The sequence below is a fragment of the Nicotiana sylvestris genome, chromosome 9 (assembly GCF_000393655.2).
Source record: "Nicotiana sylvestris chromosome 9, ASM39365v2, whole genome shotgun sequence".
In the NCBI taxonomy this organism is placed as follows: domain Eukaryota; kingdom Viridiplantae; phylum Streptophyta; class Magnoliopsida; order Solanales; family Solanaceae; genus Nicotiana; species Nicotiana sylvestris.
Genome location: NC_091065.1, coordinates 49398342 through 49420417, shown reverse-complemented (window position 1 = coordinate 49420417; position 22076 = coordinate 49398342). Strand labels below are relative to the sequence as shown.

Here is a 22076-nt window from a genome sequence, read left to right as displayed (position 1 = left end):
TTATCATTGAAACAAATCAGATTACAAGTCAACTAGAAGTGGAACGACAATTTGACATCGTTGAGGAAATTGAAAGAGGAACATAAAAATATGGTTTTAATTAATGTTTAACTAAATCTGATATTTTTTTAAACATGGATAAAAACCTTTTATTTGTTTCTCATAATTCCCTCCACACCCCCCCCCCCCCCAAAAAAAAAAAACCCTAATCAAAACACACAATTTTCAAGGAACCCAAACGCTACCGATAACCCTAAAACACTAAATTATACAGCTTTATGGTCCACGGGCTATGAAACATCGATAGTCTTTGACTCAGTGCGAAGCCAGAAAATTCAATAAGAATATTCAAAATTTGATCACCCATTGTTAGTGGGTTATGCAAGAGTATTCAAAGTTTATCTTTTATCAATAATAAGTAACATTTTACCTTATATACTGTATAATTTTTCGGGTGTTCAATTGACTATCCTTGGCGACACATAGCTTTACCCCTGGTTCTTGTATATGGCTTCATTTGAATCCATAATTTTTAGCCTAGAGATATATGTGTAAAATTTACCAAAATTGTTGAAATTAAACTCGAATGAGATAACGTGTTCAATGGTAAGAACCTAAGTCCTAAACCTACAAATTTAAAATCCTGGATCCAGCTCTTCCTTATATAATCACGTTTTTATAAAATTGTAGAAGATGTAGCTTGTTTGTAGTTTTATTAGTTTAAATTAGAGAGAGGCAGTGCTAATGAGGCCTTAACTTAACAAGTAGGCAATAAGGAAACCTCCAAATTCTCTAATTAGGTCAGCTAAACCTTTCAAGGAGAAAGAAAATATGTAAAATCACTATTCTTAAGTGGTTACGAAAGGAAATCTCAACTAGCTAGCTAGGGATGTGAGGGCAGAAAACAATGCAAGTTCTCAATTATCATCTCAATAATTCCATCATATCAATATATAATCAATATTGATTTGCCCATGCAAAATTTGTCTAACCCCTTTGGATGATGAGAATCTCTCATCTTTTAACTTTATTTATTTTTTGTTTAACCCTATCAATGGTGTGAGAAAATAAAAGGGGTAGCAACTAACAACCCCTCAATTTCAATCTGGTTGGTTTAGGCATCATAAATGCTTCATTTTCACGTCCCTTTCGCTTAAGCTAGGTGATAAGATCATTTTTGTTTAATTATTTCATTGATAACGCTATTAAATAAAAGAATTTCAATAAACATCCTTTTTTGTGGAAAATTACAATATTGGTCCCTCTATTTATATTGTTTTTTATTTTAATACTCTATTTCACATTAACATTCAGGTTTTAGACACTGTTACTTTAGTTCAATAAACAGTAAAAGCAACTTCTTCGACGATAATTAACATACATAACGCATGCCTCTCTAGATTTGTATATTTTCCTTTGATCTTATCCCTCTTACCACATATATCTCTTTAGTACATATATTTTTACTTAATGCTTATTTTAATTCAATTTATTAGTGCTAAGATTAATTAAATTATTCTCTTTAATATATAAACATTAGGTGTGAGTAAATATTTTTCGGAAATACCATAGTTCTACTATTAACTGTATAAAACTTCATTTGCAAAATAAATTTATTGGTGTTCTACTCTCAAATACTGAAATTCTCAGTCTCTACGTAGTCCTCCTTTCCCCGAGACATGAATATATAATGCGAAGGATAAATTTTCAACTATCACAGTATAGTTTTTGAATTTTTCATGACATAAATATCGCGCTGCTATATTTTCACTATTTATAACCTACTGATAAAACAAAAGCTCCATTTCTCTTGTTCGTACTTGTATATATAGCGTGTATATTATAATTATATATGGGAGTCCCCAAAGCTCAATTTAACAAATTAAAGTACACTTGAATATGTTGTTGGTAATGTATTTGCTACAGTGCCGTATTTCTGCCGTCATTTGGAGCTCAAGTTTCTTTTACTGATGATGTGTTTACTTAAAACAATGATTAGTAACATGTTAATCTCTAAAATTTCCACAAATTCCTGATCAAAAGTCAAGAATTGTTCCTCCATTTTCAACTGACATTCTCGAATACTATTCTTTGTCAAAATTCAATCAATTCCAAAGCTAAAGAATGCTTCTAGGTTAATTAAAAATAGCACACTCTTCTTCTTTTCTGTATCATTTTATATGATACTATTTTTTAACTGTTTCCAAATTTTATTGACATATTAATTTTATATATGAAAACTCATTAATTTTAGTAAATCTAATCTATCCTAATATTTACATTATTTAATAAATTTTCTAAAAGGATATAATATCTAAGCAAAAGTTAGTAGATTCGTTCGACCCGTTTACGGCCACGGGCAAGGGCACTGCTAGCATCGCCGGAGCTGCTGCCTCGACCTTTGGCGCTTTTATATGGCGAATTCCTTTAAGGACAAAAAGGAGACAAATCTGAAAACATGGTCGAGCAGAATTGCAGAAGGAAATATATAGGAGTTGGGCAATAATGAAACTTGGAAGAAAATCTTATATAGGTAGGGCCACCATCCAAGTGGGTAATGGAAGCATGTGCCATCATATGGTGGTTGGCACTTATCCAGCCCCACCTAAACTCATCACCTTTTCACCTCCAAACCTACCCTTCTTTTTCCATAGGCAGATTCATGAATTGAAAGCTTATGCTTACACTCCGTCTAAGTTAAGTCTAATTTGTTTTGGGCATACCCATTCAAGAAATGCTAAATTCTAGACAAAAATAGTTAATGTGACTAAATTATCCTTAATTAAATATTGCACCAGTACTTCTCTTCTCAAATGTGAGGACTAAATGACTTTTTAGGGATACTTACTTAAGGATAATTTTGAAAAAATAAATTGAATTTTTTTTACAACAACAACGACGACCCAATAAAATCCTACTAGTGGAGTCTGAGCGGGTAGTGTGTACGCAAACCTTACCCCTACCCCGAAGAAGTAGAGAGGTTATTTCTGAAAGACCCTCGACTTCTTGATTATATAAATGGACACTTATTTTGGACAAAAATAAAATAAATTGGTCACTATATATATATATATATATATATATATATATATATATATATATATATATATATATATATACACACACACACTTCTTCCGCCCTACCCTCCTCCAAAACGCAAACTCAAAGCATCATCTTCTTATAATTTTTATCTTTTGAAAATGTTACTCACCCTATTCTTTCTTTATTTATACTAAAAAATAGCTACAATTTTATAATTGAAAATAATTATATTACATTCAAAATACCCTCCGTTATACTACGTCTAGTGACATATTTGTTAGGACCTCGCTCACATAATATAAACGACTGTTGAAGAAAAAAAGTGAAGAACACATGCATGTAAAACTTATCATCTTTCATTTAATTTGGGAATACATTTTGTATTTTCTGAAACAACACCACGTAATTCTATTGATCATTCATTTTAGTTTGTTTTAAAAAAGAATGATATATTTTTATATTTTTAAAAATAATTTAACTTTATATTTTATACTTAATTAATAGTATGCTTTAATTTTATAACTAAAGATATCTCATATTAGCATATTTGATATTATAATTTTTTAAAATATTTATTTTTTTAATTAAATTCGTTTATTCAAATTAGATCATGTAAATTAAAACGGGTAAAGTAATATACAACTCACATATTCTCTTTTTGAATACAAAACACACATTAAAGATAGATTCTCAAAAATCCCTCCCCCTTCCGCATCTTCTTCTCACCTCCCATTTTGATCCCCCTCATTCATTGTTTCCTTCATATTCCCTTCACACACGTTCGTTCTTGATAATACCTTCTCTCACCCCACCACCCTCTATATATATCTCTTTTGTTATAAGTAGATTTTGTGTGTCAGAATTAAGTCAGAAAACTGATAGCTTTCTTTTGTCCATGTGATCAAACAACAACAAAAAGGGAGGCCCCCTTTGTTTCACAAGCATATCTTTTTATCTTCACCAAATTAAAAGACCGTTTTGTTTTTTTTTTCAATCATTCCCATTTCAAATAAACCCTAAATTTTGCTCCTATGACTACTACTCCAAGAAGATACTTGCGTTTAAGCCGACGTTCAATCAAAACTAGATTTGCGTATCGGTTTCTTCGTGCTCTTAAAAAACTGAATAAGCAGAAAAAACCCAATTCAAATAGGGTGAAACAATATCATAAGGTAAAACTTGCTGCTTATGCTTCTATGGCCTCTGCGGTCGGGTCAAAACGAGCTTGGAGTCGGGCCTTGCTTTTGAAGATCCGAAACCGAGGTCTGACCCGAGCCCTGGTGAAGAAAAGAGTAGACGAAGAAAACCCTGGAGAAGAGACTGGATTTGGATATACAAATGAGCTGAGAAAGCTTGTACCAGGTGGTGAAGTAATGGATTTCTACAACTTGTTAGATGAAACTGCTGATTATATCAAGTGCCTTTCATCACAGGTACAGGTTATGAGAAATATTCTTGATCTATTTTCGTCCTGAACCTAAGTATTATATTAGTAACAAGAACATATATGGAAGTTACGTACAGCTAAGCCCTGAATAATGAAAAGAGAATTGAGGCCAAATACACATTTAGCTCGCTGGAAAGAGACCCTACGTACTGATCATGCATAGGACAAATATTTGTTCTTTGCAGTACCCATGATGAAATAAATCTTGCAACTTGCCTAATGTATTTATCATTTTGATGAGGTCACGAATCATATTGCTTAATTGTGTACATAAATATTTCAGTACTCTACTCTTATAGGAGTATCATGGTTCTCTCTCTATATATAACTATATCGAGCTTTGTTGTGTGCGTGTTTGAGTACTGTGATGCTCTTTTTTTGTTCTTTATTACTCCCTCCTTCCTAAGTAAGTGTCACTTTTTCTTTTTGAAGAGTCAATTTGACTAATCTTCTAAGTTAAATTTAGTTAGATATATCAACTCGATATTTTATAATTAAAATTTAGATATTTAAAAGTACACAAAATGCACTGCTATAAGTTACAATTATCTTCTCATGTCAATATAATAAAAAATATTTAATGTATTGGTCGAAATTCACATAACTTAAATTTCGATAACGAAAAGTGACACATAATTTAGAATGAAGGGAGTACTTTTTTGAGTAGGGGTAGGGGTTATAGTGGGAGGAGGAGATGGACTCAGGATATTTGGGTTAGCGTTTTGGTCGGGGGTTGTAGACAGCAAATATTATGAAGTTGAGATGTGTCTATATGTTGTTTATTACTGACTAAGCTTAAGCGATAAGCGTACGTTATGATTCAATCTGAAAACAGATGACCATAAGTTTGAAAGACATAAACTTGGAATTCTAACCTTGACTTAACCTAAGCTTTTATGTTTAATTACTTTTTGTTTGAATTATCTTAAAGTTAATTAGTTGTTTTTTTTTTTTTTTCTCTTGGTAAATTTAGTTTGATTGTAATACAGTTCATGCTGCTGGATGAATGATGGGATAGGTTCTTGGAAATTAGAGAAGATATTAGGCTGGGCCCAGCTCTAATTAATTTAATGATATTTAGAGTTTTTTTCTTTTTCGAGGAGAACGTAGTTAAATTGTTTTCAATGAATCAAGGTTGCCTCTACTCATCCTAAAACTTTATAAGAGTTCAAAATATTCTTGTACCTTTTTCTTTTAGTATATCATCTTCTCTTTCTTTTAAAAATTCTCCTTCTTTAACTTATCCGAAGGAAAAAAATCTTGAAGTCTTTCATCTTTCACTTCCCTTCTTTCTTGTTTCTTCCTAGCTAGGTTGATCAGTTAGATATTGAAACAAGGATGGGGGAGGAAAATAAAATAACTCACTTTGTTTCAATCATTCATTTCCTTATTTTCCTCTTCTTCTTCTTTTTTTTTTCCCTACCAATCAACCACTAACGTAACTTTGCGTTTTGTTCACTTCGAAAATATACAACCAATTAATCGGCATACAAAAATTGATTTTCCCAAGATATAAATATAAAAAGAAAAGATATAGCTTGTATTCTTTGGCAGTATAATCTGAAATTTTGACGCTATAATTTTACCTCATTTCATATTACTAATCATACTTATTATAAAAAGTTACATGTAATGATAATAAAAAATTTAACGCTTTCGGTATGTCAAAGTTAAAGTCAAAAAATGATGCAGTTGTGTTTCCATTACATATACAGAATGTTGCAAATAACAGGTCTATACTTTCTTTTTTGGTAAACTAAGTATTTATTTCTCTGTTTGTTATTCTGTTATTATACCGGCTCTTCCTGGTTCTTCCGTGGTTAAGGAAATTCTTTCCATTTCCAGTAAGTCAGGGCTAATTTGGGTGGGTGGGAAGGAAGAAGTTGCTGTCAAACCTGCCATTTTCTCTGTTCTATAAACTCGTGGTTTGATGCTAATTGAGCAAATTCGTAACAAAGGAGAACTTTACGTTCTACCGGAAGGAAGAAGCTGTCTGGCTAGATTTTTTTATTATAACCATTTCGTATATATCCGGCAGCAGTGGCGGATGCAGCGTATAACCTACGGTTCAACTGAACCCATAACTTTCGACGCGGAGTAAAAATTTGTATGTAAAAATTCATTAAAATTGCAAAAATAGTAGATATGAACCCATAAATTTAAAAATACAATGGATTCAATCTTAAAAGCCTTAAAATTGAACTCATAAGATTTAAATCCTGGATCCGCCTCTGTCCGACAGTGGCGAAGCCAATAATTTAAATAATAATTTCCTTAGACCAAGAGGATTCAAAGTACAACTGTAAAAAAAAAAAAAAATCTATTTGCATAATATATTATTTTTCAACGAAGCGGTTTTTATTGAACCCCCTTGCACCCTTAGTTTTGCCCCTGACATCCGATGCTCGCAGTCTGCTTAATTCAAATTTGTATTGCGTAGGATCCATTAAAAGGGAAGCTCTCATTACCGGAACTTTTTAATTATTCTTATGGTTCGAACTTGAAACCTCTTAAGGTCCATGGATGTAATGGACATTGTGAATACACTCATGAGAATTTATCAAGCAATACCGGCAAATGTGCGAATAAAGTACACTTATGTCACGATCCAGAATTTCGACCCTCGGTACCGTGATGGAGCCTAATATTTCACTTGCCAGGCAAGCCAACGTAAGATTAATTTTAAGCCATTTTTAAATAAATCAAATTTAAATGATGCCAATTACTAATATAACTTAGATGGAACCCAAATAAAGTGCAGAAAATCATAACAACTGAAATATGTAAATACATCTGCGAATCTGGTGTCACAAGTGCACGAGCTACTAGAATAGTACAGATAAAGATCTGAATAAAAGTAAAGGTGTCTGAAAAAAATACACAGTTAAGATAAAGAGGAAGGGGACTTTAGGGGGTTGCAAACGCCGAGCAGTTGTACCTCTAGTATCCGTACTAATAGGCAACCCGAGCAATCTACGAACCAATGCTGGGACCGACTCCAAAATCTACACAAGAAATAAAAAGTGTAGTATGAGTACAACCAACCCCATGTACTCTGTAAGTGTCGAGCCTAACCTCGACGAAGTAGTGAAGAGGCTACAGCGGACCACTTACAATAACCTGTCGCAGTATAAAAATAATGACAGGAAAGGAAAATACGAAAAAATAAGGCAGCTAACTCATGAAAATTACTCAAGCCTTGAAAACCAGTAAAAACAGAAATACCAATCCTCAGAGTCTCGTACGAAAGCACTGAAGCCAACACAACACAACAAGGAATGTAAATCATATAAACTGTTGACGCGCAACCTGATCCTACCGTATAACACAATTCTCCCTTATTCCACCATGTAAATATCAATAATAATAATAATAAGTAAATATATGTTGTGGCGCGTAACCCGATCCCATCATATAACCAGAGTAAATGACATAATTATCCTTTATTTCACCATATCAATCCATCCTTATTTCACTTGTTGTGGTGTGCAACCTGATCTCACCGTATTAATACAAATCCACCCTTGTTCCACATGTTACAGCGTGCAACCCGATCCATAAATAAATCAACAAGAGCAATCACTTTAACAACTCGAATCACAAAAATTTCTACGATTAACAATATGAAAGCTACAAATCAAGAAGGAATCTAGTACCAAATCATGAAAGGCTACAATTAACACTGAGCAAAAAGTTAAATAAAATATATGGCAGTTAAAGGGTACAAGTAGGAAAATTAAGGCAATTATCAATTAAGCATAGAAACATGAAAAAAATTAATATTTAAAATACGAGAATAATAAATGACAAATAGCAAGGTGAGGCATAGGAAGCAATTAAAGCATGTAACAGTCAAGACATGAAATGATATAATTAATGAAATAAGGGTAGACATGGGAACAAGTAATTGACGGCGTATAGACACACGTCATCTCGCATATACGCCGCTACACATGAAATTTACATAGCAAATAGTTCAAAGGTTCCTGTTCCCTCAAATCAAGGTTAGACGTAGCACTTACCTCACTCTACAATCAATTCAGAGCTCTACCAGGGCCTTTCCTCTAGAATCCGTCTCCAAATCAATCGAATCTAACAAAAATTGACTCAATAATATTAAATAATGCTAGAAAAAATAATTACAATACATAATGTTAAGATTTTTACACTTTTCTCAAAAAGTCAATAAAAGCCAACTCCAGGCCTGCTTGGTCAAAATTCGAGATTCGGACCAAAACCAATTTACCAATTCACCCCCGAGCTCGATTATGTAATTTATTTCAAAATTGGACCCCTAATTGATGTCTAAATTACGAATTTGAAAAACACCCAATTCTTCTGATGTCGCCTAAGTTCACACCTCAAATTGAGGTTGTAAAGCAGGCGATGTAATTATAATTACCCAACTAGGAGTCGCGATCGATTCCTCAGGGAGCGTAGATGGGATTAGGTATATACTCGGACTAAGCATATAATGTGTCCAAAATGCACTTCCACATACTTTGGTATTTTTGTCTACTTCTAAATTAAGCTATTGTTTGCAAGTATAAAGCTAGAGAATGATATTTTTGGTGTTGTTTTTCAAGTTGTAAAAGATCTAGGACTGTGACTTCTACCTAGGTGGTTACCTAACGGGTTGTGGGCTTTAGAGCGAGTTTCATTGGTCGGGACGTAATATAGCAATCGACACGCAATTACCCACTCAATACCTCTCGAAAATAGAGTGGTTTTGCCCAATTTGGCTTTCTCAAGCCCAAATGGGTAATTCACAAAATAGTTGATAGATGCTCAAGTCGGATTTTACTATTTCTAGATTCAACCCTTTAATTGGGACTATCAATTTCTTGAGTTCACCCCAATTTTTTGTTAGTCAAGTTTTCCTAGACTTAATCTCTCTTTCTCAAGTAGAGACTAAGTCAATTAGGAATGAATCAATATTAGCAACTATTAATTCTTAAATTAAAGCAAGACTAGGCTAAATATCACACACCCAACCTTAAACAAGCCCTAAATCAAACACCCATTAGGTACCTACACTAGGTTTGGGTCACAATCTTAGTTAGAAATTTAGTTATTCATAGATAAAAATGAAGAAATTAAAGAAGTAAAGAAGATTAAACTCATATTAGACAATAAAGAGATAAAAATTCAATGTAAATGAGACAAGCTATTGTAAAATTTCCCAAACCCGTAAATAAGAACGGCTCTCTACTTTCTGAAGTTCAAACTTAACCTAATTTTGACAAAATAGACTATTTATACACAGCTAAAAATTTCGGACAAATTGCCCTTTCGGAGGTTCTGCGGCCGCATAATTTTGTATGCGGTCCGCACTTTGAAGATGAGCTTGACATGAGGGACTTCTACAGCCGCATAATTCTGAATTGCGTCTGCACCTCTTCAAGTTCTGCGGACTGCACATTTTTTAGTGCAGCCACACTCTGGACTTCTGCAGCTGCATAATAATAGTGCGGTCCGCACTTATCTATGGACTTCAAGTTAGACTCTCTGATCTTCCTCTTATACGGTAGTACAATTATTGTGCGGTCCGCACATTGCAAAGAAGCACTATCAAAATTCCTTCACATTCTGCAGCCGCAGACAAAATTTTGCGGTCTGCACTTTGCCACTTTTTGCTTGGTTTTAGTCCTTGTCCAAAAATACTCCTTCTTGAGTTGAATTTTATCACGTTGGCTCATTTTCCAATACTCCTGCAAGAAAGCAATTTTATCAGTTTTCGGAAATACCTTTAAGCATTTTTGAGCTAAACCAAAAGTAAAATGGTGTAAATAAGTAGTCAAAAATTCCTACTTATCAACTCCCCCAACTTTTCTTGTTCTCAAGCAAATAAGGTAATTCCCACCTCCGCAAGAAAAGAGCTATTTCATCTAGCCTAAGGTGAATCAAACACACATCAATTGGGACCAATAATTACCCACAACACTTATGAATTATCAACAAGGCAATGATTTGACTTTTTAAGTATAATAGTTCTAATGTGACACTAGAGTATCAAGAGTTAACTTTATTCATCAAGGAAGCTCGCTCTTTCATGTAGGTCATTATGGATCCCAAACTCCTCTTCCTCTACTCTCTGCTAGCATATCTCACTTAAGAATGTAGCACTCAATTCAAGGATTTGTGAAAAGTTCGCTCATGTCTCTCAAAAGAATGTCACAAGTACGACTCTAAGTACCATATGCTTGCCCCTCATATAAATCACCACTAATGTAATTTCACTTAGCTTGAAATCAAGTAGGGCTTTTTGGAATGTAATGAAGGCTTATTGGACAAGGGTAGGGAATGTTGGAATAGAAATGGGTTCATCTTTCCTTAAGCACTCCATTTTTCTCTTTTTGGCTCATGTTTTGCCGACTCTTTGAGTCGGTATCTTTTTCCTTAGGGGAACTAGAGAGACTTAACATCACTCTTTCTTGGTCATGATGTTCATTTTCTCCTTCTTTTTTTTCTCCATGTTTTGCATCATTGCTTTTCTTTGAATCCCTTTCAACTCTTCACTTTATTCACTTTCTTTTTGTATTTTTCTTTTGTTCATTCTTTCTTTTTCTTTTCCTTTTCTTTTCTTCATTTCTTCTCTTTTTATGCCTTTATATCACTTTCAAACTCCTCATCTCTCCTCCAAACATATGTTTTAGCCAATTACTTCTCAAGAGTGTTAAAAAAACTAAGGTGCCAAGAGAGGGTCACTACAAATGGGTAAAGGCTTGTAATGTGGCTGTCAAATGAGAAAGGTCTTAGGCTCAAATGGGTTGACTAGGGATAGCAACATTGGTGGGACATGGAACATTTTAAGCGGGCCAAGGAGAGCCTACAATCACTTCTCAAGTCAAGCAAAACTTAGAATTTTGCCTAAAAACACATTCGGGGCAAGTTCTAGACCATTCGCAGGGGTACTTGAACTTGCAACAAAAATCTCACTTCTCACACAACAGGATTGTTAAAGAGGATAGAGTCGAGGTCCCACAACAATCATATTCAAGATTGAAAATCACAAATGGTTTAACTAAACCACTCAATGATTGCTCAAGTCAACACAAGAGTCTAAAGGTTACTAATTAGAGATATCACTTGCCAAGAATTTGTTTTTAACCATAAGGCTGTAGTTAAATATGTTGGTACCAAGTAAAGCATGCTTGACCCTTTTTATTCATTAATACCACTTTTTTTACCTAAACATAAAAAACGGACTCAATCTCTTAGGAAGGTTATCACGCCATCCATCGTTGGGAAGAGCCACCTGGTTCATACAAAAACCACCTTTGGAAAGAACCATGACATTAAAAAAACCAAAGGCGTATTGCTCACTTAAACATAAAAAAAAGTTACCAAATCAAAAAGAAGATATTAAAGTAAATAAGAAGTTATACTAGTAAGAAAAACAAACTAAAGAAGCTATGAAATAAATTACTGAAAGTAAGACAAATGAATATACAAACCGAGGGGAATAGAATATATACATCAAAAGAGAGGGAAGAATATATACATAATGAAAGATAGAATAAAGATAAAAGAAAAAGTGTATTAAAGTTATTACAAGCCAATGTCATATCAAACCAACCAAAATAGACCACCCCCTGAATAAGAATAAGCATTGTCCTCAATGCTTAACAAAAATCAGAATAAGAGAAGAGAGTGAAGAGAAATCCCTATGTGGTCTCAGTGTGCATGGGATCATCAGCACCCCCGGGATCCTCCAACTTGATCTCATCATCCTCCGGTCAGGGAATAACGGGGTTGGTGAACATCTGAAGCACCTGCTCTGCAGTGTGGTTAGTGAGGTCTGGCTCCTCAGACTGGCCAACTTCTAACTCTGATGCCTCAGGTACTGATAGTGTTGTTGGTGCTGACTCCATCAATATATCAAGTGGTATATCCCCAGCGGATGCTATCTTGGCCACTTTTTTTCTCAATCTATCCACTGATTTCTTTGAAGCTTGAGATTTTTGCATCTTCTTCACCTGTTTGCCCAACTCCTTAATAGCTCCCACATGCGCCACCAATGTATCCATGATGGTTTTATGATTTTCTAGGATCTTCTTTAATGTTTCCTCCACTGATGGAGGTACCTGTAGTGCTGCTAGTGTAGAAGACTGTGCTACAATAGCACTGGATATGTCAGACAACTTTGAAGTAGTTGTTTGCATCCATTTGTTGAGACTCGCCAATGTATGAGAGACTCGCAGCACAGTGAGTGGATATGTGGATGAGGCAGGAACTGGTACTGATGCAGATGGTCTAGAAGATGGAGGTGGTGGCATGTCAATTGTCTCGGTAGAAGGACCGGCTGATGTGGAAGGCATGGCAGCTTTAGAAGGCATAGGACCTGTAGAAGGCTCAGCAGCTGAATCTATAACCACCACCGTTGGCTCATCAGACTGACCACCGGTGGCAGTTGCCTTGCCCTTGAACTTTGGGTTTCCCGGAACTTGCAAAGAGCACCATGAGAAGGGCTTTTTGGCCCGCACCTTTGTATCAAATCTTCTCAGCTCCACCTTTGTATCCGTAAGGTATTCTATGAGAGTGTTGGAATATGGATAAGAGCTTTCACCTTTTCAGACAACCACTGACATATTGGCCGACATGATGGCACCCATATTGGTTGGGTATCTGGCCATGATAGATGCAACCAAAACTACTTTGGGGAGTGGAAGATTGTTCTCATTCTAGCTCGGGTCTATCCGACTGCACACAAAAGTTTGCCACCCTTTTGCTTCAAAATTGAGGGTGGCCCGTGTAATGTAAACCACCTCTGTGATCCAGGGTGGCGGTGGTCTTAGAGCTTCCAAGATCTCTGCTAGTCAAGGGCGAGCTGTATCACCCATAGAAAGCTTCTCTATATACTGGACTGCCTCTACCTCCTCGAATCCCATGTAAGTTTTCAAAGTGCATTGATCGAATCTGACCTTCAAATTTCTTACTTTGGTCACTTTGGTACCTTTCTTGATGTGTGCCACATTGGCATAGAATTCACGTACCAAGTTCTCATTGGCATCCATAACACTTTGGGTGAACCACATCCACCCCTTGCGCTACCTGAACTGCTTAAGGACATTAGGATTATATTTATCCAAATCCTTCAATATGAATTGCCACTCAAGTATGAGCGATTTTTGGGGCCACCATTCTCTGAACTTTGTGAAGGCTGTCAAGCTTACAAATCTATCTTCCCATATTTCCTTCTTCTTCGACCTCTCTAGGCTTCCCACTCTAGTGTCACCTCCTCTACCATCATCAGGAACATCATCATCAACTACTGCAACTGGTGTAGGGGTGTGTGTGTAGAGGAAGGCTCTGAATCCTGGCTGTCGGCATTTGAACCCTTAGAAGAACTTGCTGTGGTGGAGGGTTCGTCGCGGAGTTGGTATCTCCCAAGGAATTGTGATGGTTGGGACTGGGCCTTAGGTTGTTTCTCCACTGAGTGACCCTCGGAGGCTTCCCTAAACGCGATGTACGAGCTTGATTATGAAGGCTCTGTGGCCCTACCTCTCCTCGTGGTTTGGTTTTTGTTTGATGTTTTCTTCTGCACTCACAAAGCTTGAGTACCCTTGTCTCACCCTCGGGAGGGTTCACCCCTTCCTTTAGATGTATCACCTCCACCTCGTGATCAAACCATTTTTTGTAATACAAAGTATATAGTTCAGTTAATAGGTCAGTTAAAGTCCAGAAGCAGTTAACAGTTGCAGAAAAAATAGTTCATAGAAGTGAAAGTTAGGACCGCACAATATTAAGTGTGGCTGCAGACTGCCTTGTGCAAACCACACAATTTTGAGTGTTGCCGCACAAAACCAGGTTCAGACTACTGGTTATCTGAAGTTTCAAAGTGCGGTCGCACACATTTTTAAGCGGACCGCACAATTTTGAGTGCGGTTTGCACATTGCATGCTTGGTATTGTGCCCTAACTCATAATTTGTGGACCTCATAATTTAATGTGCAGCCACACAATTTAAAATCATATGGCACTGTTTTAGGTTTTTCAAATTTTTGCAGAATGTAGACATGGTATTGGAAAATTAAACATGATACATGATTTACCCAGCCCCAGTGAGTGCATATGATATTACCCACACAATTTTAAGCACACATGAAGAACATTTGACATTTTAGGCCTAAAAACAACTATACTACTGAAGAATAAAAACTAAGAAAAATTGAAAAATCTAAACATGAATTGATCATACCAGTGATGAAGGATGCAAGCAAGAATCTAGACTGATGAAATGAGTGTGGAGTGTGAAACAATTTGTGTGCACTGTGCTTGATTAGGTCTCAAGAGATTAGAGTGTGTAAAGTCATGAATAGTGCTATGATGACCTATTTATAGGTTGACCTAATTAGGTAAAAAAATGCAGTTGAGTGCGGCCGCACAATTTTGAGTGCAGTCCGCACTCTTTACCTGAGCCTAGCTGAAGCACTGCAGTCTGCACAAAAGTTAGTGCGGCCGCAAAATGGCCATTTCTCTGCTATTCCAAACTTCAGAGAGTTGCATTTTTGGGTCTCCAGTTGTGCGGCTGCACAATTCATTGCGCAGCTGCAAATTCCTCTCTGCTGTGGCAATCAAGATTGTGTGGTCCATACAATTAATGTGTGGTCCGCACTTTTTCAACAATTATCCAATTTTTCTGGGCACAGTCCCTGCAAAACACACTCATTCCTGCATACACTTTAACACAAGTTAGCACAAAACAAAACCTATTTAAAGAAAAAGAAAATAGATAAAGAAAAAGACACATGGGTTGCCTCCCAAGAAGAGCCTGATTTAACATCGCGACACGATGCAAATTACCAATCACTTGAAATGAAGAACTTCCACGATGTGGCCATCATCAACTTTTCCGAGATAGTGCTTCACCCGGTGCCCATTGACTCTAAACACTTCATCATTCTTATTTTTCAAATCCAATGCACCAAATTGCGTCGTACCAACAACTTTAAATGGTCCCCTCCATTTTGACTTCAACTTTCCCGGAAACATATGTAACCGAGAATTAAACAATAACACAAGTTCACCTTCTTTAAACTCCTTGTTACGAATGTACTTTGTTATGGAGGTACTTCATCTTCTCCTTGTATAAGGATGAACTTGTATATGCATGGTACCGGAATTCATCTAGCTCATTCAATTGTGTCACCCTTAAGTTGGCAGTGAAATCCCATTCAAGGTTCAACTTCTTCAAAGCCCACATGGCCTTATGCTCAAGTTCCACCGGAAGATGACAAGCTTTCCCGAACACCGACCGGTATAGAGATATCCCGATCAGTGTTTTGTAAGCCGTCCTATAAGCCCATAAAGCATCATCAAGTTTTCTTGACCAATCCGTACAGTTGGCATTCACCATCTTTGACAAAATACTCTTGATCTCCCTATTGGAGACTTCCACTTGTCCTCTTGATTGAGGGTGATAGAGGGTCGAGACTTTATGAGTGACACCATACTTGGTGAGTAAGGTATCAAAGCTTTGTTGCAAAAATGCGAATCCCCATCACTTATGATAGCTCTTGGAGTACCAAATCTTGTAAAGATGTTCTTCTTCAAAAATGTCACCACATTCCTCGCTTCATTATGCGACCGCATAGTTGTCGCCCAATCTGGACCTTTCTTTCCTTCAGTTTCTTTAGCACTAGGACCCTATGCATGATATTTTGGGACTACCTACACTCTAGCACACACGTCAACTTGCTTATTCTAAACTACATAAATAATAATAAAAAAACTACAAAAGAGTGTTACCACACATGGGTTGCCTCCCAAGAAGCGCTTGATTTAATGTCGTGGCACAATACAATTGACTCCTTTTGAATTATTCATTGGTGGGGGCTGTTGTTAGACTATCCCTTAGAGCAAATTGTTCTATCAAATGCCTTTCTCCTGTGGTACTGAGGTAATGCTTGACTCGTTGTCCATTCACCTTGAAAGTTCAAGTCCTATTCTCCGACTCCAGTTCAATAGCACCATAAGGGGACACGCTCACAAATTTGAATGGGCCAGACCATTTGGACTTGAGTTTACCCGAAAACAACTTGAGTCTTGAATTGAAGAGTAAGACCAAGTCACAAGAATTGAACTCCCGCTTCAAAATCTTCTTATCATGGACAAACTTCATTCTCTCTTTGTACATAGCTGCACTCTCATAGGCATGGAGACGGAATTCTTCCATCTCATTGAGTTGTGTCATCCTCAGATTAGCAGCCTTGACCTAGCCAATATTCGACTTCTTCAATTCCCACATGGATTTATGTCCAAGCTCCACTGGCAGGTGACATGCTTTTCCAAAAACCAACTTGTACGGTGAAGCGCCAATGGGGGTCTTAAATGCTGTGCGATATGCTCACAACGCATCATCTAGCTTCCTTGACTAGTCGGTCCTGTTTGCATTGATAGTTTTAGCTAGGATATTTTTGATTTCTCTGTTCGAAACCTCAACCTGACCACTCGACTGAGGATGATAGTGTGTGGCCACCTTGTGCTTTACACCATACTTTTCGAGCAGCCCGGCGAAAGTCTTGTTGTAGAAATGAGATCCACCATCGCTCAGGATGGCCCTTGGAGTACCAAACTGTGTGAATATGTTTTTTTTTCAAAAATGCGGTCACACTCCTTCCTTCATTGTTAGGTAAGGTGATTGTTTCGACCCATTTAGAGATGTAGTCCATAGCCACCAAGATGTCGGTCATGCCATAAGAGCTCACGAAATGGCCCATAAAGTCTATCCTCCACACATCAAAGATCTCGACCTCTAGTACAAAATTTATAGGCATCTCATGTCTTTTAGATATTGACCCTTGTCTTTGACCTTGGTATCATGCTTTGACCATTTGATTGGCGTCTTGGTAGATCGATGGACAATAGTAGCCACATTCAAGCACTTTTGCCATCGTCCAATTTTTTCCATGATGACCCCCAACTGGAGAATCATGGCATGCCTTGAGAATTTGCATTACCTCATCTTTCGGAACACACCGCCTGATGATGTTGTCGGCACAAGTACAAAACAAGAAGGGTTCCTCCCAATAGTAATGACTACACTACCACAAAAACTTTTTCTTTTGATAAGCTTCCAATCCATCGGGAACAAGGTCACTAACCAAGAAGTTAGCGATGTCGGCATACCAAGAGGCAAATGTGTTTGACAATTCCAATATGTGTTCATCTAGAAAAGCATCATTGATTTCAAGGCCTTCTTTTAGTCTCCCTACCTCTTGTGAGCACGTGATTTTTCTCTACGCTACAATTTCTCCAAAAGAAATCGAAAAATAAAAACAAATGGTTTTGTTGTACAATTTTTTATTTTTTTTTTGGAATTTACGTGGCATTTTTTGTAGTTGTTTGTAGTTTTGTCTGTGATTGTTTTAGTTTAGTCAAATAAAAATATAAAAAATATATGTCGCGTGTAAGTTTAGGATATCGTTTTACTATTAGGAATTAATTAAATTATATTTGGTTTTTAAATGAATGAAAATCACAAAAATATTATTTTTGGTTAATTTTGTCATTTTTTATTTTTTGGTGTGATTTTGTTTAGTTAATGTTTGATCTTGTGTGTGAGCCAATTGATGTCTTTTTAGTATAATTATAATTTCACAACTTATTTTAGGATTTTGGTAGATTAGTATTTAGAAAGGGAATTAGAAGAAGAAAAGAAATGGTTTAAATGTGGACAAATCGGATTTGGGTTGGTTTTTAGACCCAAAATTAGGCCCAAACTTATTGATCTAATCCGGTCCTCCCCAGATACAAAAGAAATGACGCCGTTTTGGCACCCTTCATCTGTACCGTTGGGAAAACAGATCCAACGGTCAAGTTCAGGTCCTTCATTCATCCAAACGACGCCGTTTAGGCATGACCAATCGGAGTCGTTCATCCCCTCAATCCAACGGCTCCCAAGTTTTCCCCAGATACCCGACCCACTGAAACCCGGATTGACCCATCCCCAACGTGAGACCAAACGATGTCGTTCCCTTAAGTGGAAAGATCAAGGCCGTTGATCATTGATGATCCAACGGCCAAGATCGAACCACCCATCCCGTATATAAGCATCCCTCTCTCACCCCACGCCCTAAGCCAGACCCCCATCCCTCGAGTCGTCTCCCTCACTGAACCCAAACCCTTAGAACCCTAGCGCCTCCCCCCCATTCCCCCACCTGAAACCCGGCGGCAACGATGCCGGTGACCACCAGGCCAACACCCCTAGTACACATTGACCCCCTGAACACGGATCTACTAACCGTAGGTCTCGAATCTTCCCCCACCATCTCGAATCTTCATTTGAAGATTCGAGCCGGACCCCAACCCATGCCAAACCCCCCCCAAATCCATACCAGGAACCCCCTGACCTCCTCGTGACCAAACCAATCATGGTTTGGTCCGAATCTAACCAGAAAACCCCGAGTCCCAAATCCGCCCTAAGAACCCTAGAAATCCAGAATCCGAGTTTTTGTCCAATTAAACAAGAAGGTTGGGGTCTAATAGACCTTAATCGAAGTGTTCTCGGTTGAGAACACTTCGATTAAAGTCCGATCAACCCCAAAAGAGGTTCGATTCAAAATCCGAGACAGGGTCAATTCTTTAAGGTATTTCTTTTTCTTTTCCTTGTTAGTTCATGTTGTTTGTTATGATTAAATGTTTGTTCATATGTCCAAATGTTTAGTTGATTTATTTTGTATTTTTTGTGTCGACTATTCTGTCCATCTTGCCCGGACTTTTTATTTGGTCAAGTTTTTCTCTATTCACTGATTGAGTGTATGCGTATTAAACTACATAATCGATTGAAATGAATTTGGTCGATCAATTAGTTTCTAGGGCAACCTTTGTTTTGGGCAGTGAAATTTGAACCCCCTGTTAATACTGTTCGATTCTGATTCATTGGGTATTGATTGAATGTGTTGTAATTCGCGTAGTCGATTCGATATATGTCGTCAATTAGTTTCAGCTTTGAATGATAATAATTTGACTCATGTTGTTTGTTTTCTGCTGAAGTTTGTTTGAATCCAATTAAGAATTGAGTATAGCTTCTTGTAGTTGTTCAGTTTGAATCAGAAATAATTTAAGGATTGGTTTATAGCTGCAGTTTAGTATAGGTTTCAGAATTTAGTTTATTTTGATGGCATGCTTACTCATTTTGGACAGCATGTGCTTTGTTAATGGACAGCATGTGCTGTCAGGGCATATTCATGCTCCCCATGTTTGCTTAATTTAATAAAGGATAGGCCACTTTAACAACAAAAGGGGGGGGGGCTGTCAGGGGAATCTCATGGGAGGGGTACCTTTCTTTAGTTTGTGAGTGGAAAAACAAAAAAGAGAACATGGGGGGAGTTCAGTTTTAAATGGGACACGAATAGGCTGGAAAGAGGGGGATTCCTGACTATAAAAATAGGAAGTTTCCATTGGGTGAGGGGGACCAAAAGATCAAAAAGAAAGAAAGAGGACACCCCTGAAAACAGAGAGTTTCAGCCATCAAAAACCTCCCTAAAAATCTATCTCCCTTTAGTTTTCAGCAACATAAAGAATCAGAAAAAAGGAGATAGAATAGAGACATCATTTGAGACTTAAAAGAGTTTTTTTAAAGAGTTGACATCCAAAACAACAGAGAGACTCTTCCATTGAATTTTTCTATTCAGTTTCGAGTTTAGTAGTTGAAGTTGACATTCCAGTTTGATTTCAATTTGCTGGAACTTCTTCCGAGATCTATTGGTCCAGTTTTGGTTTAATTCAAAGTTCAGTTGAGTCTTTTTGGGTATTGATTTTTGCTGTTGGGCTTACAAATCATTTCGGGCTTTTTTGGAGTGTTGTTTCTGGTTTGGAATTGGTATTGTTGTTGGTTTGAACCTGCTGCTATTGCTGCTGCCATTTTTTGTTGCTGCCATTCTTTCGCTGCTGCTGATTTTTCTACTTTCTTCTTCTTGTTGTGTTTCAATATCCAGGTACACACTCGAATTTCACACTGGTGTAGCAGTAACAATGAGTATGAAATGAAAGAAGCGAAGAATTTTTAATCGTTTGGTTTTTGTAACTATAAGTCTTATAAAGTTTAGTAGATTGTATGATTCCTTAAGGTTTTAAGTCAACGGAAAATGCATTAGGTAGTTTGTACTTAAATGAAACATAGTTTGTTTAATACTGTGATATATAGTTTGTTTAGTAGTATACATGATATAGTTATGTAATTCATGGAATGTACAAGTAGTTAGTATATTGATAATTAGACTTCATCTCCAGTCATGTCTTGTACATATAGGGCGGGTGGCTTTTAACCTTGCCGAATGAAACGTAGCTTTAATCTTTTGAGTTTTAACTTTGTCGGACTCCGTTAGGCAGTTTATAGGACCATGTTCGAACCCCATTAGTAGCAGCCTCTAATAGTTAATTCCATTAACCTAGTTTAAATAAGTTAGTTTAATTTCAGCTCGAAGAATGTTTAGCATGAGTTTTAGCATTTTATTAATCTTGTATGCAATTTCCTTTATTAAGTTAAAAGCATGCTCGCTCATGGAATAAGGCATGAAACAATTCCCCGCCTCATAAATAATTAATTCGATAATTAATAAGAGGTCAGAGCTGGCCAAGCATGTAATTTAATTAGCGTATATTTTCTTTCTTTCATTTTTAGAGACAAACATAATAGAAAATGTAGTCACTGTAGGTTTTTCTTTTTAATAATAATGAGACGAGCCTCGCCAAATAAAAAAATAAAATGCAAATTGCGGGGCCCTCAATAATAGGTCATAATAAAATACTTAGAATTTGGGATGGACCGTTTAGTGAATTTCACTGCTCTCCCCAAAGGTAATAACGCGTTAGACTCTTTAGGCGCGACTTAATTAAATTACATTCTTAAATTCGGGTGCGCATTTATGTGACCCAAATTCAAATCTCGACGGAGTCGGAATGTATTAACAACCACGGGTGCATTGATTGTGACGTGGTTCGAGATGCATTTTCACGACGTTGCAATTCTATAAAAAAAATAATAATAATAAAAGCGGCTTAAACTTAATAAAAGCACATAAGTCACAACATGTATTTAAATCAGATATTTAGCCATTATAACAATTTAAGCGACCGTGCTAGAACCACGGGATTCGGGGGTGCCTAACACCTTCCCTCGGGTCAACAGAATTCCTTACTTAGAATTTCTGGTTCGCAGACTTCATTTGGAAAGTCGAATATTTTCCTCGATTTGGGATTCAAGATAAACCGGTGACTTGGGACACCAAAAGCCAAACCTTTCCCAAGTGGCGACTCTGAATTAAATAAATAATCCCATTTCGAATATTGTCACTTAAATTGGAAAAACTCCCTCGCGCATTTAACCCTTCGGGGCGGGCGCGCAAAAAGGAGGTGTGACAGCTCTGGCGACTCTGCTGGGGATTTAACCCGAACCTCTGGTTCAGGGTTCAAGAATTCGAGCTTAGAATAATTGTTATATTTGGCTTTATTATCTGATCTTTATTACATGTTTTTGCATAACGTGCTAAATGTTGTCTTTTACCGCTTTGATATTATCTGAACTGTATATAAACTGTGCCGAAACCCTTCTCTTCTTACCTCCGGGGAGAAGCTCGCTGGT

The 22076-nt window shown here is 36.9% G+C and overlaps 1 long non-coding RNA gene across 1 annotated transcript; it reads left to right on the top strand.

Annotated features, from left to right (window-relative positions):
• Positions 1 to 3701: 3701 nt before the first annotated feature.
• Positions 3702 to 20789, top strand: LOC104229673 (uncharacterized). The gene is made up of 2 exons (XR_011402386.1): positions 3702 to 4476; positions 20431 to 20789. It is a non-coding gene; the product is annotated as an uncharacterized lncRNA (long non-coding RNA).
• The last annotated feature ends 1287 nt before the right edge of the window (positions 20790 to 22076 follow it).